This window comes from Cupressus sempervirens, chromosome 5 (genome assembly GCF_028749045.1).
Source record: "Cupressus sempervirens isolate cs-2001-9-10 chromosome 5, ASM2874904v1, whole genome shotgun sequence".
Taxonomy (NCBI): domain Eukaryota; kingdom Viridiplantae; phylum Streptophyta; class Pinopsida; order Cupressales; family Cupressaceae; genus Cupressus; species Cupressus sempervirens.
Genome location: NC_143122.1, coordinates 243,335,038 through 243,345,650, shown reverse-complemented (window position 1 = coordinate 243,345,650; position 10,613 = coordinate 243,335,038). Strand labels below are relative to the sequence as shown.

Sequence of the window (10,613 nt, the reverse complement as noted above, 5' to 3'; positions counted from 1 at the left end):
TTCCTTTTGAATGAGTTGTATTGTCTTCATTTTGAATTTCAACTTCAGGCTTGGGTTGTTCTATCTATGGCTCGGGTCCTTTAGACTCGATATGCAATAGCTTGGCAGTCTCTGAATGTGACTCGGTAGCTTCAGAATGTGACTTGGGTCCCTATGACTCAGTTTTTACTTCTTGCAACTCAATAGCTATGTAAGACTCGGGAGGTGAAGTTTCCTTATTGTTAGATGTGCCCGGCAATGTATTAGGTTCGAAGTAAAAAAATCTTTTGTAATCTTTTGGTTCCCTTTTGCTTTCTTCTTTAGTCTTTTCTACAAATTCATCAATTCTCACACGTGCACTTTCTATGATTTTATGAGTAGACAAATTCAAACATTTATATGTCTTACTTCTGTAGGAATATCCTAAGAATATACCTTCATCACCTTTCACATCAAATTTTCCTTTTCTAGATTCTTTCAAGATATAACATTTATTTCCAAATACTTTTAGGTAACTTACATTGAGTTTGTAGCCATACCATAGTTCATAGGGAGTTTTATGTGAGTCCTTTTTCAATTGTACTTAGTTCAAAGTATGAACTGCAGTACTAATGGCTTCCTTCCAGTATTTGATAGCAACGTTCTTTTCAATCATTAGAGTCCTTGCACAATCCATGATGGGTCTATTTCTTCTTTTAGCTATTCCACTCTGCTCAAGAGTACCAGGGGCTGATACTTGCCTTTTGATTCCTCTTTCAATGCAAAAATTATTGAATTCATTGGAGATGAATTCACCACCTTTGTCTGATCTTAAGCATTTCAATCTTTTTCCTGTTTCTTTTTTTACTCTTACTAGATAGCTTTTGAATTTCTCAAATGCTTTTGACTTTTCTTTAAGATACATAATAGTCATCATTCTAGAATAGTCATCAACAAAAAGAATAATTTTTTTTTTTCCACTATAACTTTCTATTCCAATGGGTCCACATAGGTCAGTATGCACAATTTCCAAGACATCTTTAGATTGATAGTTTTTTCTCTAAAAAGTAGTCTTTCCTATTTTGCCAATCTGACAATTTTTGCATAAACCAACATTTGGTTTCTTCAAACTAGGGATACCCCTTAGTTTTTGAATTTTCTTATCTATACAATATTATGAAAGTTTACATGACATAGTCTTTTGTGCCATAACCAACTTTCTTCCATTTGAGTAATAAAACATGAGCAATCACCAAGATCAAGATAAAATAGGTTACCTCTTGTTTGTTTGCCTGATCCAATTAGATTCTCTTTGTCATCCAACCATCTTGCCTTGCCATGCATGAATTCTACCTTGAATCCAATGTTGATTAGCTATGCCACACTTAGTAAGTTATGTTTTAGTCCTTCAACCCAATAGGCATTATCACATTTAAGTTCATTGGTTAATGATATGTGACCTTTCTCTTTTATGCAACAAGGTTCATTGTTTCCAAACTTTACACTATCTCCATCATAGTGTTCAAAGTGTTCAAATTTTTTTTATCTACACTCATGTGATGTAAACATCCACTATCTATGATCCATGTATCATTTTTACTAACATGAGAAATAAGTGCTATCTTACCTTCTTCTTCATCAGATTCATCTTTTACAACAATCTATACTATTTCATCTTCACTATTATCAGAATCTTTAGCCATAAAACAAGTCTTCTTGCCTTTGTCTTTGAAGAATTTGTGACTTTTGAATTCCTTCTTACCATTGTACTTGTGGCTGTTCTTCTCATCCTTTCTTTTTTTGTTTCTACACTTAGCAACAATATGACCAATTTCTTCACATGAAAAATAGATTAAAGGAACTTTACCTTTGTACTTTCCTCTACTTCTAGAATATTTCTTTGCAAGTAAAGCTTCAACAACTTCAAGATCACAATCAGAACTTTCCTCTATTTCCTCTTCTCTTTTTGACTGATTGTCCTTTATTTTCTTGCCTTTTTCTTTGAGTGAAAGTTTAGCTTCAAATGCAAACTCAACATTTTTGGAAGCTGGAACATAATTGTCAAAGTTGTCTAGCTCAAAAGTTGTCAATCTTCCTACCAAGGCATCCAAACTTAACTTATGATTAAGGTCACATCTCTTTTCTTGAATAGCAGATACTCTAATTGCATAGATAGGAAGCAAAGTTCTAAGAACTTTACTTACAATAGTTTCTTCCTTGATTTCTCCTCTAGAAGCTCTGATTGCACTGACACTAGCTTTAATTCTTTCCACATATTTGGCAACATTTTCATCTTCTCTCATTCTCATCTGATCAAACTGTCCTCTAAGGCCTTCTTCTTTGGCTCTCCTTACATTTTCATCACCACCATAGATATCCTTTATCTTTTTCCACATATTAGAAGCAGTTTTATAGCCTTTGATCTCATCAAATTCAGCATAGCTAAGAGTAGATGCAGTATCAATCATCATGATGTTATGATTCTTTTTCTCAGCAAGATCTCCAAAAGATAATGTACAAGTAGGGGTTTTGTGTTCTTCATTAAGGTATTTGCAACCTAAATCACTAATAGTGGCTAGATGAAGTCTCATGAGTCCCTGCCATGTGGAAAAGTTGTCTCTGTTTAGCTTTGGAATCTCTCTCTTGTAAGACATCTTGATCTTTAGCTTAGGTCCTTGAAACCTTTCCTACAAGCACCAAATGCTCTGATACAAATTGTTAGAAATATAAGAGGAGTAACTGAGAGGAAGGGTGAAGCAGTTACCACTAAAATAAATTTCAGATCCCTTAGATGTCAACAATTTTTAGATTGATAAAACATATTATTGTTGATGCTTGGTAAACACACAGAAATTACTATAACTCGGTAAATGAAGAGTGTGATTTACTTTAACAGATCTTAAGATGTTATTAGTAATTACTTGCAAGCATGAAAGAAATAACATTAACACATGAGACACTAGGATTTAACATGGAAACTCAATTCAGGAAAAACCACCAATGTAACTAGTTATTGTTTTTCACTCTTTTGAAGTGAGCCCTATTAGGAGCTAACCCTATTAAAGGTTACAAAACACACTATTAGGTGTGATCTTGTTAGAGGATTTAATCACCCTGTTAGGAGTGGCCTTGCTAGAGGTTTTAAAACAATTCGATGGAATTTTCAACTTGTTAGAGGATTTACAATTGGCTATTAAACCAACTTTGTTAAGAGATTTTAGATCACTGTTACAATGGTTAGAGAGTAACAATAAAATGACCTGATTGTGATGCAACAAAATTGCTGAATCCAGATCTCTGTTTTGCTTAAACTTGATCCTTCTTAATCAAATATTACTTTTCTGCTCCACAAAGATACCTTCTTTATCCTTCAAGTTCGCTCTCTCTCTCTCTCTCTCTTCTTTTCAATTCAATCAACATACTTGCACACACACTTGAGATCTCAACTTGACCTTTTATTTATACCTTCCAAATTGTCAAGTCAACTCAAATTCAAATTACAACAACTAATATTCATCACCATAGTCGGCTAGAATCAGGACATTATTTATTTTAACTTAATGTTATCTTTTGAATCTTCTCATTGCAATTGTTAGTTAAAGCACTTGATTGTTGAAGTGGCCACAAGTTTCTTGTTGGGTTCGTGTGCTAATGAAGTTTGTGTCTCTACTGTGTAGTTGAGATTTGCAAGATCACCTTACTAAAATTACATGAAAGTTTGGCATATTATCAATGAACTTTTATATATATACTGTAGAAAGAACTGCCATATGGAGATAGACAACTCTTCTCCAGGTTTTACAAATATCTCTTGCCACCATTCGATCTTGTGCAGTTTGACCTGATCATATATAGCAGCTGGGATAGGAGACGAGAGAGTAAGTCCATGAGAGACAAAGAAAATAGTTTAAAAGGTAGGGGGATCAAATGGAGACCTGCCTAGCTGAACACCTTGCTGGATTAGGCTTTTGCCTGTTGTTCAAGATTCCCCACTATTGCCCCTCATGGGAGTTTGGCCCATGTCTCAGTCCTAGTGTGGTTGATTGTTCGAAAAGACCAACTAAGCGACCACCTTGATAAACACATCCTTTGGCTCAAATGCATGTGAAAGGAAAGTGGCACTACGAGAGCTTTGGAATTGTGTATAATGGTCGACTTCCCCACGGTCAGATGATCGCTGAAGAGACTGTAAAAGTGCTTTGTCGACGATTTCTGGAACGAGGTGGAGATGATGAGGAGCTTTTGCCACCAATTTTTTTTGGCTCTCCGTGGTTTCAGAGTTGTCGGTGATGACAAACAAGGTTGCCATGAGCAGTTTCTTTTTTATGACTACCTCGTTAATGGAAGCCTTGATCAACACATCTTTTGACAGAAAATTACAAATGGGAGAGGACTGACGTGGGAGCAGAGGAAGAACATTATAATCAGCATCGCAAAGGGGTTGTGTTGCATTCTGGCATTCGGAAAAATGGCCCACATCACAAGGTTGAAGATCTCCAAAACTTCATAAACATGAAATAAATAATTGAGGCTCAATTTTCCAGTATGCAAGTTTTTTTGTGAGAGGTGTTGCTACGTTATAACATGCAGGCCTTTTCATGATTTAACTCTTCTCCCTTGCTTGACCTTTTCTTTTGAGCTCAATCATTTTCCAGGCATCCAACTATAACTTGTTCTGGCTATTAAGAGATATGAACCTTAATGGGAAGTGGAGCAACACTATTGGAGCCATTGTAGGCGGGGCATCTAGGTGATGCCCCTCCCCTTACAAATAACTCGGGCATCGTTCTCTATTGGGAGTGGGGACTCTGGAAAGCAAAGCTCACATAAACATCTCGATTCCTGAAGACACCTATGATGCTGCCTTTACTTTCTATCTTCTGCTCTGCTCTATTTATGGAATAATAGGTTTTTCTGATACAGTGTAAAGATGGAATCACTTAGATTTTATGGTAATTTGTAAATCTGATTTGATAATGAGATCTTATCGCTTAGATTTTATGGTAATTTGTAAATCGGATTTGATTCCAAGATGTTATTTGTAAATCTAATTTGACTTTTAAAACTTCAAACCACCTCAAAAATAACAAGCTGTTTTGAAATGTCGGACAGGTTTCAAGTGAAATTCTCACCTATAATAGCCTATTGACTAATAAACAAAAATATAGAAATATCATATATAATTTTTTTTTAAATATTATGTTCTATACTCTTCTATGTATAAATAATTACTGTGATCATATAAGAATTTTAAAACTGTTATAGCTGAGCATATTTGTATAATGATTCTATACCAATTGTCAAATGATAGTGAAGGTAATTTTTTTCCAGCTACTATGTAACATCTAAACATTTTAGGCATTACACTTTGTCATTTGAATCTTACTCTCTTTTTTTAAATTATTGTTGATAAATATGTTTTCTTCTCATCTGGATGCTCAGATATCGTGTGGGCATGAAGAAATTTACAAAATATTTGAGAACATATTTTGGAAGATAAAGAGATTCGTAGGAAATATACTAAAGATTATATGGGAGCATTTCAAGCCCATGGTGATGAAAGTATGAAAACCCCATTTATATGGTAGCCCATGCGTTAATGACCAGATTATTTTCCCTTTTGATGATAGTAGTAGTGAAAGATGGGCCCATGAAGATTATTATAGAAATTTATAGCAAAGAGGAGGAATATATACCTCAAACACAGTGGCTTATCTTTGTAAATAGTTGAGGTCCAAAATTTAGCTAACCAAAGGTGAGGATGAACAGTTTTAAATTAAATAAATTCAACTTTGTCATAAAGTGGGCATGGCAAGGAAATGCTAGAGAAGAGTCAAGGATACATCCCACTGCCTTCTTTCTCAACATGGAAGTTCTACTATTGTAGAAGAGAATTAACCCAAACATGACTTCAATCAATCAAGAGGAAATAGGTTGAAATTCCAATGAGATAAGGAGATGGTGGCTCTACAACTTAAAGATTGACAAATTCAAGGTGCATGATGGAAATCTAATTCCAATGGTGCCACACAAATTGATGAGGCATAGAAGGGATCCGTTGAAGTTTCGTTGGAGAAGGAGTTTTTCATATTGGTAGCGATTCAAATTAATATCTTGAATTTGATTTAGGCGAATAGGCATAGCAATAAGATCTAATAGTCGACATTTGGTCACTTAATAGTGTAACTTTTTAACCATTTTCTTTTTTTATGTGTATTGATAATGCAAAGTTTTCTCAACATTCCTTAAAAATTGGTATATGTTTCAGAATTTCACATTTTCATAATGTTGAGTGTACATTTATATGCAACATGAAATTCTACATGTAGGAGGTGCCGAATTCCATCCATTATCTACCTCTCCACTGGAAAACACTTCCATATTTCTGTTCATCCTTTTCTCTTGTGTTGAAGGGTCACTAGTAGCTTGAAGGGTCACTCTGTTAGCACAAAGTCTAACATTACCCAATGTATTGCCAAATCCAACCAAGGGAAATGTCCACAATTCTAATGTCCCTCTTGACTCCTTGGTCACATCAACAATCTTCAATAATCTCTAGTATTTCCCAAATTATTCTGATTGGGTATAGTGTTTTTCTTTTGGCGAAACATTATATTTATATTAATAATAACTGGTCCAAAATAGCTCTTGGAGAAAAGAACCAGAAAAGAAAAACTTCGGTTATTGCTTGATACAAAAAAGATGCAAAAGAAGAAATATTGCATCAAGAGAGAGTATCTATCAACACTAACAAATCTTGTCCTAGAGATTCCCAAATCGAGAATATAGTGATTATAAAGAGCCCAAAACTCATACGAATACAATTCACTGTTTGGTGCCAGAGACAAAACCAAGAAACAAACCAAAAACTGTCATAAAAATTACCATCACTGATATTAGGAAGCCATCTGATGCAAGTGCAATCCATGTGATGTCCCTCTCCAAGGATGTTGGATATTTAAGGACAATGTTCTTAAAATTGATTTGAAAGCTTAATAGATTGATACTAGATGATAGGTTACCCAAGTTTGTATGCACTCTTCTAAGAATTGGACCAAATTCTTATAATTCCATCTCAAGACATCTCTTCTTGTTCAGTTTCTTGTTTGATAGTTCCCAATGCATTGTCGCTTCTACTATGTTGAATGTGAACGTTCATGCTTAAGAATCTTAGAATCTGATTTCAATCCTTTATTAGTTGCCAAGGTAATATTTTATGTGAGATTCTCTTGATTATATCTGATGATGCCCTTTATATATATATATTCAATATCTGTCGGATACCAGAGAGAATTATATAAAATCTCCAATTCTTATGTTGGAAATTACTTGACCGCCTTGGAATAGCCTGCTATATATATTTGTGTTTGATTTATGACATCTACCAATGTTCTTGATGCATATGTTGACCCGTCTGAACTGACTATGATTAAGAAGTCTCCTCTGTGCCTGGACGCGTATTATTGGTGATTGGATTCTGACGTACTTCTGAAGGACTTCGTGTTTAGTCTGGATATTTTGTATAAACTTCTCTATCTTTCCTGGACATGTGCAATCCACACTGTATTGTTTAGATACATTCATACTTCTTTCCTCTGGTTTGTCTTATTGACTACTCTGCATTGGAGGGTGGAGACACGTCTTCTCTTCGATTCTCTTTTTCTTGCGATATTGCCTCCTTGGCCAATTACTGACGTGTATCCTCAGATTTGCCCAATGCGAATGATTCTCGTTGTGCGATTTGAACAGTCTCAGACACAACGTTGGCTATTGTAATTGGTCCTTCATGAGTGTTTATATCATTCTGTTCACTGGTTCACCCTTAAGTATTAAACGTGTCTGGTGTTTCCTCCCAATTCGCAAGTAGATTCCTTCTTTACTTCGATGCCTTTGGTTTCTTTGTACCTTGGTCTGTGCAATCTTCGATTTGTTTTTTTCCTTCTTCCCTATTCCTCTCTGTCCTCCCGTCCTTCTTGTCTTCCGTCTGCCTTTGTTCTCTATTCTCCATATATATCCCTCGGACTATTCAACGTTGTCTTTCTTACTCCTGTGTTTACGCTGGTTGGTCTCTTGCTCGGTTCTGTCCATCCCGCTGTCTATTTTCCTCCCGTATCATTGTCTGAATGTTGGCTCTACTGATGATATCGATATCTTCCCTTTCTCCTCCTCCCATACCTTTGTTCAAGGTTTCCACCTTTTATTTATATTGTCATTTATACTCCTGAGAGGCACATCTCTTTACTCACCCAACTAGGATTACTTATGTCTTTAATAGAATATAATTATTTATTCTCAACCATATATCATTATTAGTCCCTGCAGGGAACTAAGGTTAGGGGTTGCACTTCATAATTAATTTTTATGACCAAAATCAGGAACTTATAAAGTTCAAAAACCATTTTATTTTTTAATAATATTTAATTAAAAAGTTCTATTTTTTGATTGGTTACCAGCAATTTTGCTGGAGATAAAATTAATTTTTTATTCTGAAAATTAAGAAAAATAAAATAAAATTCTAGAATTCTCCACGGCTCCAGCCGATGCAACTTCAGATTTTTGCATATTTCGCCATTGTTACCCAGCAATCAGTCCAATGGATATAACTACTCCACCAGCACCTTTAAATTCCACAGAAGCAATACCCCTAATTTCAGCACCAGTTGCTACTGTTTCAACAGTTATTGCTCCTCCTGCAATTGTTCCTTCATTTATCCCTCCCAAGACTTTAGCATCCACACCAATTATACCTCCTCCGCCTCCACCTCCTGTTAGGCCCCTCGCGCCTCTTCCTGCAGTGCCTGTCGGGGATGCACCAAATTTTCCTCCATCATCCCCACTTGATAATAATTTATTTAGCTCGTCTATGTCTGTGTCCCCACCGATTGGAGTTCCACCTGTTGCCCCTACTTCAGTTATAATTCCGAGGCCCCCATTTGTACCACCGGTTCCTGGGTCTATAGCTCCTCCCTCCCTTGTGTTGTCTGCCCACCCTCCAGATAGTACTGATGAGCAAGGGCCAGTTTCAGACAGCAAAGATTCAAGCCCTTCTTCGATCCCTGAACATCCAGACCATTCATCTGCAGCAGACTATGAGATTACTGACGAGATTGGAAAGTCCAAGGAGAGGCAGGAACAGTTGGTTCAGGAGGTTTTGATGCGTAGGCGGGCTTATGCAATGGCTGTGACTACAAATGACTCTGCTGTCCGTGCCCGTCTTCGGCGTTTGAATGAGCCTGTTACCCTTTTTGGTGAGAGGGAGATGGAAAGACGTGATCGGCTCAGAACGCTTATGACAAAGCTTGATTCAGAAGATCATCTGGAGAAGCTTATGAAGGTTCAAGAGAAGAAGAGGCAGCTGCAAATGCTGCTGCGCCTGAAGATGCTCAGGACACAGAAGGGCCTCAGTCTTATCTCTTTTATACGATAGGCTCCCAGGAATTATTAAAAGCTCGAACTGAAATTATGAAATTTTCACTTCCTCGGGCAGCCTCAAGGATACAAAGAGCTAAAAGGAGAAGAGAGGATCCCGATGAAGATGAAGATGCAGAATTGAATTGTGTCCTTGAACAGGCATCCAGGATTATTATGAATTGTAGTGAAATTGGAGATGATCGACCACTTTCAGGATGTGCATTTTCTTCGGATGCAAGTATGCTTACAACAAGGTACTATTTTTTATTGATTATTTTATTTCCTACAATAATGCATATGATGCTAAGGAAGATTCTATTCAGATACTGTGCAACATTGAAAACTTCGTCAGATGTACTTTTCTCTGAAGGCTTGAATGCTAGTTTTACATCTAGACGAGTTTCCTGGTTAAATGAGAAGCATTACGAGAAGGGGTCTCTGAAGGTTTAATTTGACAGTTGTTTACATTTCAAATATATATTTTCATGAAAGAGAATATAAGGATTTTAAAGTTTATGAGATCAATGATGAATATGGTTTATTTATGTTTGATATTTATATTTTATTATTATTATTTTATATTATTCTACTATAAAATTTCATGGAAGAAATATAAATAATATTTTATAAGATAATTTGTCTTAAACGATTTGGATACATTTATGTTATGTTGAAATATGTAGTTTCCAAAGTAATAATACAAATTAAGAAGTGACATATATATATATATATATATATATATATATATATATATATATATATATATTGAAATTATTTAATTAAAAATAACAAATATAATGGTAAGATGTCTTGTAGATCAAGGTCGACTTTTTATTTAACTAATTTTTTTAAAATCTGAAAATTTTAAGATGTTCTCGTAGTTTCCTTAAGAAACCTTAAGGAAACTTTGAAGTCAATCGGACGGAAAACTTACATCGTCTATATGATCCATAATTGAAAGAAGGTTGTATACAAAATTTAATTGATACTTTCAGTAAAACTAAACTAGGTATCAGACGCAAAGAAGGGCATAAGCCCAATATCAAATATTCTACATTTAAGTTTAAATAATTAAATTAGCTTCTTATCTTTTTATTCTTAATGAATAATATGTGAATTAAGTAATTAAATTAGACGAATGTTTTTTAAATTGTTAATCAATAAATATAAAATATTTAAATTAATGTAATGTATTCATATTGGAGATAAGTTTCAATACCAATTAATAATTTTATGATTATATT

The 10,613-nt window shown here is 35.0% G+C and overlaps 1 pseudogene; it reads left to right on the top strand.

Moving 5' to 3' along the window:
- Positions 1 to 7,842: 7,842 nt before the first annotated feature.
- On the top strand, positions 7,843 to 9,819 carry LOC149555435 (uncharacterized; annotated as a pseudogene).
- The last annotated feature ends 794 nt before the right edge of the window (positions 9,820 to 10,613 follow it).